The sequence below is a fragment of the Arachis ipaensis genome, chromosome B05 (genome assembly GCF_000816755.2).
Source record: "Arachis ipaensis cultivar K30076 chromosome B05, Araip1.1, whole genome shotgun sequence".
Taxonomy (NCBI): domain Eukaryota; kingdom Viridiplantae; phylum Streptophyta; class Magnoliopsida; order Fabales; family Fabaceae; genus Arachis; species Arachis ipaensis.
Genome location: NC_029789.2, coordinates 19,406,642 through 19,412,888, shown reverse-complemented (window position 1 = coordinate 19,412,888; position 6,247 = coordinate 19,406,642). Strand labels below are relative to the sequence as shown.

Here is a 6,247-nt window from a genome sequence, read left to right as displayed (position 1 = left end):
AAATACTTTTAAGCAACATAGCAATCACCTTAGCAAATGGCAAGTATGACAATAATATATGTTAAAGTACTAAATTGTTTTTTTTTTTTTGGAGAACTAACTATCAAATAGCAAATCTACAAATTTATTATTAAACTATTTTCTCTTTTTATCTATCATAACACTCAAGAAAAATCATAGAAGTTCATACACAAATAATTTTTGTTCAACAAATAGAATAAATTTCTTTGTCATATTTTTTTATATTTTTTTAGAATAAACTACTATTTTTACCAATAAAAGTTAAAAATGCTAATATATTTATCTATAGAAGACAAAAAGTACCATTTGTACTCATAAAAAATAGTTTTTGCAAGTAAAATTATCCAAACCCTAAAAAAATAAATAAAATTTTTAAACTACCTGATAGAGAAATAAAATGATAAACAAGAAGATAATGATTCAAACTGAAAAAAAGAAAGATATATTGAAATTGAAATAGAAACAAATAGGATAGATTGAAATTGAGTACAAAGAGAATCACTCTACTTTCTACCCAATTTCTTGACACAACAAGAAAGGGGCTCCTTAACCTAACTTGTCAACGCCATAGTTTGAGAATTGAATCGAAGGGACTCCTCAACCTTTTACTCAATTTTTTGATGCAACAAGAGAGGGACTCCTCAACCTCAATTGTCCACACCATCGTTTCATCACGAAACCAAAAAAGGGGTTTTCAAACCTCTAAATCATTCTATACCGCTACTACCCTAGTTTATGAGGTATTTATAACCTCGTATTAGGTTAAAATATAGAAAATCTTAAGGCCACAAACATAAGGCCCAATCTAGTAATTAAATAAACAAAATCAAAATACATTAAATTAAAACATTCTAAATATGTAAGCTAATATCTTTTAAATAATACTTGAACTCTTCATATCACAAACATTTGAAGCATGTATCATTCTCCTCCTCTTCAAAAAAAGATTCGTCCTTGAATCTTGTAGGTAGAAAAATAGTATATGAAAAGGACAATAATTACAAGGAAGATATTTTTTTTGTATATTTTTCTCTTTTCTTTTTTTTGCACTGTATGCTTTTTTTTTTAATTTTTGTTAAACAATAAAATTAACAATAATGAAACGCAAATGGAAAACAAGAACATAAGAAAACTTAAAGAAAGACACGACAGATACTGGACTCTTTTTTTAAAATAAAAGAAGAACAGATATAGATTAATAAGAATTAATCCAATACTTGAACTTAAAGAGTACACACCTTGAAGTTTCTTCTTATTATTAGTAATTTTTTTTGCCAACACATCTTGAGTACCAAAAAAAGAGGAAGAGTACGCACTTTGAAGTTTACAAAGTGGTACTTAAGCAAAGTAAAAAAAAAAAACACAGAAAAAATCATTGTGTTCTTATTTTTCTTATTAAAAAAAATCATTAAATAAGTTATTATTATTATTCTTATTCTTATTATTTTTATTTTTTTATTATTCTTATCTTTTTGTCTTCTATGTCTTTGTCCCTTTTTTTCTCATCTTTTTTTTTCTTTCCATCTTTTTCTCTTATCGTTGCATCGAGTTTTCTCTATCTTTTATTTTTATTTGATTTCTAAAGTACAACAGTTAAAGAGATTCAAGAGTGGTAAAAAGTAAGACTGGTAAGTTTAATAGAGAGTAAAAGCTAATTTTGAAAATAAATACGAGTGTCCATCCTTGAGTGAAACACATGAGAGAGTGATTGTGAGGTCCTTTCTATAACATTTTTGTTACAGGATCATTGTTATGGCAGCTCATTCCGAAGATACTTTAGTTGACATGGAGTTTATGCAAAGGGACATTCAACACTTAACTAATCGCTTGACTGAGTTGGAAACATGGAGGCAAGAGGTGACACAGACACTGTCCAAGAATACTAAACAAGGACCTTTCCAAAATTGGTGTCAGAATCATGTACCTTCTGATGATGACTCTGATGGGGTTATAACACCTCGACATAAAAGTGAAGATAGCAACATCAATGCCATCAAGATGCAAATACCACCATTCAAAGGAAGAATGATCCTGAAGTTTATTTGGAGTGGGAACGTAAGGTAGAAAGAATTTTTGCTTATCATAATTACTCTGAGGCAAAGAAGGTTCATTTGGCAGCAGCTGCATTCTCTGACTATGCCTTGCTTTGGTGGGATGAACTAGTGAAGACAAGACGGCAGAATGATGATCACCCTATAGAGTCTTGGGATCTCATAAAGCGCCTCATGAAGAAAAGATTTGTGCTTTCGTATTACTACAGGGAAGTGCATCAGAGGTTATATCGGCTGATTCAAGGCTCCAAGTCCGTTGAAGACTACCATAAGGAAATAGAGATGCTTATGATCACTTCCAACATAGAAAAGGACACTGAGGTTACTATGGCATGATTTGTAGGTGGTTTGAATAGAGCGATTGCTGATATGGTGGAGTTACATCATTATATGAAGATGGAGGATTTAGTCAGTATGACAATGAAGGTGGAGAGACAACAACAAAGAAGAGCACCAAGAGGATTGTCTCATGCTAATCTAAAATGGGAGTCTTGTAGCACTAACACAACAACGACTAAGGGTGCTAAACCTAATACATTGTTTGATGCTACAAAGAAGAAAGGTAATTCTAACTCTTCTTCTGCCACTTCTAGGCATCGAGATATTAAATGCTTCAAATGTCATGGTATGGGTCATTATGCTAGTGATTTCCCAAACAGAAGATTGATGGTTATTAAAGGAGATGATATTGTCTCTGATTCTGATCATGGTGTTGATTCTGATCATAATAGTATGTCACTTTTGGAGGATTGTTCTGATGGTGATATTGAGTATGAAGTCTATGATGAATCTCTTGTTGTTAGACGTGCTTTGAATTTGCAAGTGAAAGAAGATAACCTAGAGCAACGGCAGAATCTTTTTCACACTAGATGCTTGGTGGATGGAAGGGTGTGTAGTCTGATTATTGATGGCGGGAGTTAGACTAATGTGGCTAGTACACTTATGGTGGAGAAATTGGGTTTGACATGTGTTCGACATCCTAAACATATATGTTGCAGTGGTTGAATGATAGTGGAGAGATCAAGGTTGACAAACAGGTGACAATTGCATTCTCTGTTGGGAAGTATGTTGATGAGGCATTGTGTGATGTGGTGCCAATGCAAGCTTGTCATTTATTATTGGGGAGACCTTGGCAGTTCGACCGTCGAGCATTTCATGATGGTCACACGAATCGGTTCTCCTTTAATTTTAATGGTTGTAAGATCACTCTTGCTCTTTTATCACCTAAAGAGGTTTACCTTGACCAGTTGAAGCTTCAACAGGATACTAAGGGGAACATGGGATGTGAAATCACAGAAAAATCTGAGAGAAAAGAGGCTATGAGAGAAAAGAATTTAGCAAAAGGCCCAAAGGTGAGTGAAAAGAAAGAAAAGAGTACATGTCATGAGAGTAGTACAAATACAAAGAAAATTGAGAAAGTTGAGAGCAAATTGTGTTTCTTTGCAAAAGAGAGAGATTTAAAGAGTGCTTTAATAGGCAAGAAAGCTTTGTTTATGGTTCGATTTAGGGATACTTTATTCTCTGACACTGACCTTAACCCAAATTTGCCAAACATCTTTGTCTCTTTGTTGCAGGAATTTGCCAATGTCTTTCCTACTGACGTGCCACATGGTTTGCCTCCAATACGAGGGATTGAGTACCAAATTGATTTTATTTCTAGTGCTAGCATTCCTAATAAACCAGCCTATAGGAGTAATCCTGAAGGGACAAAGGAGTTTCAAAGGCAAGTGGAGGAGTTATTAGCCAAAGGTCACATCAGGAAGAGTATGAGTCCATGTGTTATACCAGTTTTGTTTGTTCCAAAGAAGGATGGTACTTGGCGAATGTGTGTGGATTGTCGTGCAGTCAATAAGATTACGGTAAAGTATTGTTATCCATTCCCTAGGTTAGATGACATGCTTAATGAGTTATATGGTGCATGCATATTCAGTAAAATTGATTTGAAAAGTGGGTATCATCAAATTAGAATGAAACCAGGGGATGAATGGAAGACTGTATTTAAAACAAAATATGGGTTATATGAGTGGTTAGTAATGCCTTTTGGACTAACTAATGTACCTAATACTTTTATGTGTCTAATGAACAATGTTTTGCGAGAATTTTTGGGTAAATTTGTTGTTGTTTATTTCGATGATATTCTCATTTATAGTACTTGTTTGAATAACCACTTGTCACATGTTTCAGCTGTTTTGGGAGTGCTTCGAAAAGAAAAATTATATGCCAATCTTAAAAAGTGCACTTTTTGTATTGATCGAGTTATATTTCTTGGTTTTGTTATGAGTGCGAGTGGAATTGAGGTTGATGAGGAAAAGGTAAAGGCTATTCATGAATGGCCCATGCCTAAGAATGCTTTTGATGTAAGAAGTTTTCATGGGTTAGCTGGGTTTTACAAGAGATTTATAAAAAAATTTTCTACCATTGCTGCACCTCTCACAGAGGTTATCAAAAAGGATGTTGGATTTAAATGGGAAAAGGAACAAGAAATTACATTTCATACCTAAAAGACTGTTTGTGTTATGCTCCTATTCTTGTTTTACCTAACTTTGATAAAATCTTTGAGATTGAATGTGATGTTTTTGGGATTGGTATATGTGTTATTTTGATGCAGGAAAAACGAGTCATTGCCTTCTTCAGTGAAAAGTTGAATTTAGCTCAGCATAAATATTCAACATATGACAAAGAATTATATGCTTTGGTTCGGGCTTTGGAGGTTTGGCAACACTACCTCTTACCTAAGGAGTTTGTGATTCACGCGGATCATGAATCTTTGAAGCACTTAAAAGGACAAGGTAAGCTTGATAAAAGACATGCTAAATGGGTGAAATTTATTGAAACATTTCTATATGTGATTGCCTTTAAACAAGGTAAAGAGAATGTCGTTGTTGATGCTTTATCTCAGAGGTATGCTTGAATTACTACACTTACTTCTAAGTTGTTAGGATTTAAGTTTTTAAAGGAGTTGTATGCAACTGATTCTCACTTTTTTGCTATTTATGCCTCTTGTGAACATAGTGCATTTAACAAATTTTATAGACATGAAGGTTTTCTGTTTCGTGGTAATAGAATTTGTGTGCCTGCTTGTTCTATAAGGGACTTGTTCTTGAATCACATAATGGGGTTTGATGGGTCATTTTGGTATGCATAAGACATTGGATGTCTTATCTGAACATTTTTACTAGCCACGCATGCATAGAGATGTTGAAAAATTTTGTGCTAAGTGTATTGCATGTAAACAAGCTAAATCTAAGTCTTTACCACATGGTTTGTATGCCCCTTTACCTGTTCCTATGCATCCGTGGGTTGATATTTCTATGGATTTTGTTCTTGGTTTGCCTCTAACTAAAAAAGGTAGAGATAACATTTTTGTTGTGGTAGACAGATTTAGTAAAATGGCTCATTTTATTGCATGCCATAAAACTAATGATGCAACAAATATTGCTGATCTGTTCTTTAGAGAGGTTGTCCGCTTGCATGGTGTTCCCCAAACTATTGTTTCTGAACGTGATGTAAAATTTTTGAGTCATTTTTGGAAAGTTTTATGCGGTAAATTAGGCACAAAATTATTATACTCTACTACTTGTCATCCTCAAACTGATGGTCAAACTGAAGTAGTAAATAGAACATTAGGAACCTTATTACGTACTGTTGTTGATAAGAATTTGAAAACCTGGGAAGATTATTTACCTTTTATTGAGTTTTCTTATAATAGAACCATTCATTCTTCTACTGGTTTTTCTCCTTTTGAACTTGTGTATGGTTTTAATCCTTTAACTATTTTGGACTTATTACCTTTGCCTTTGAGTGATCTTGTTAGTTTGGATGCAGAAGGTAAAGTTGAAAAAGTTAAAGATATGCACTTGAAAGCACGTGAGTTGCTTGAAAAGAAAAATAAATTGACAGCTCAACGGGTGAATAAAGGTCGAAGAGAACTTGTCTTTGAACCTGGTGACTAGATATGGGATCATTTGAGAAATGAGAGGTTTTCTACTCAAAGAAAATCCAAGTTAGCCCATAGAAGTGATGGTCTATTTCAGATGCTCGAAAGGATCAATAACAATGCTTACAAGATTGACCTTCCATGTGAGTATAATGTATCAACTACTTTTAATGTCTCTAACCTATCTCTTTCTGATTTGGATGCCCTCGAATCTTTTTCGGGGGGGGGGGAGGGATGA

At 33.8% G+C, this 6,247-nt stretch overlaps 1 pseudogene; it reads left to right on the top strand.

Annotated features, from left to right (window-relative positions):
• LOC107640318 overlaps nt 1-6,247 on the top strand; it is a 7,420-nt pseudogene extending 1,173 nt beyond the window's left edge.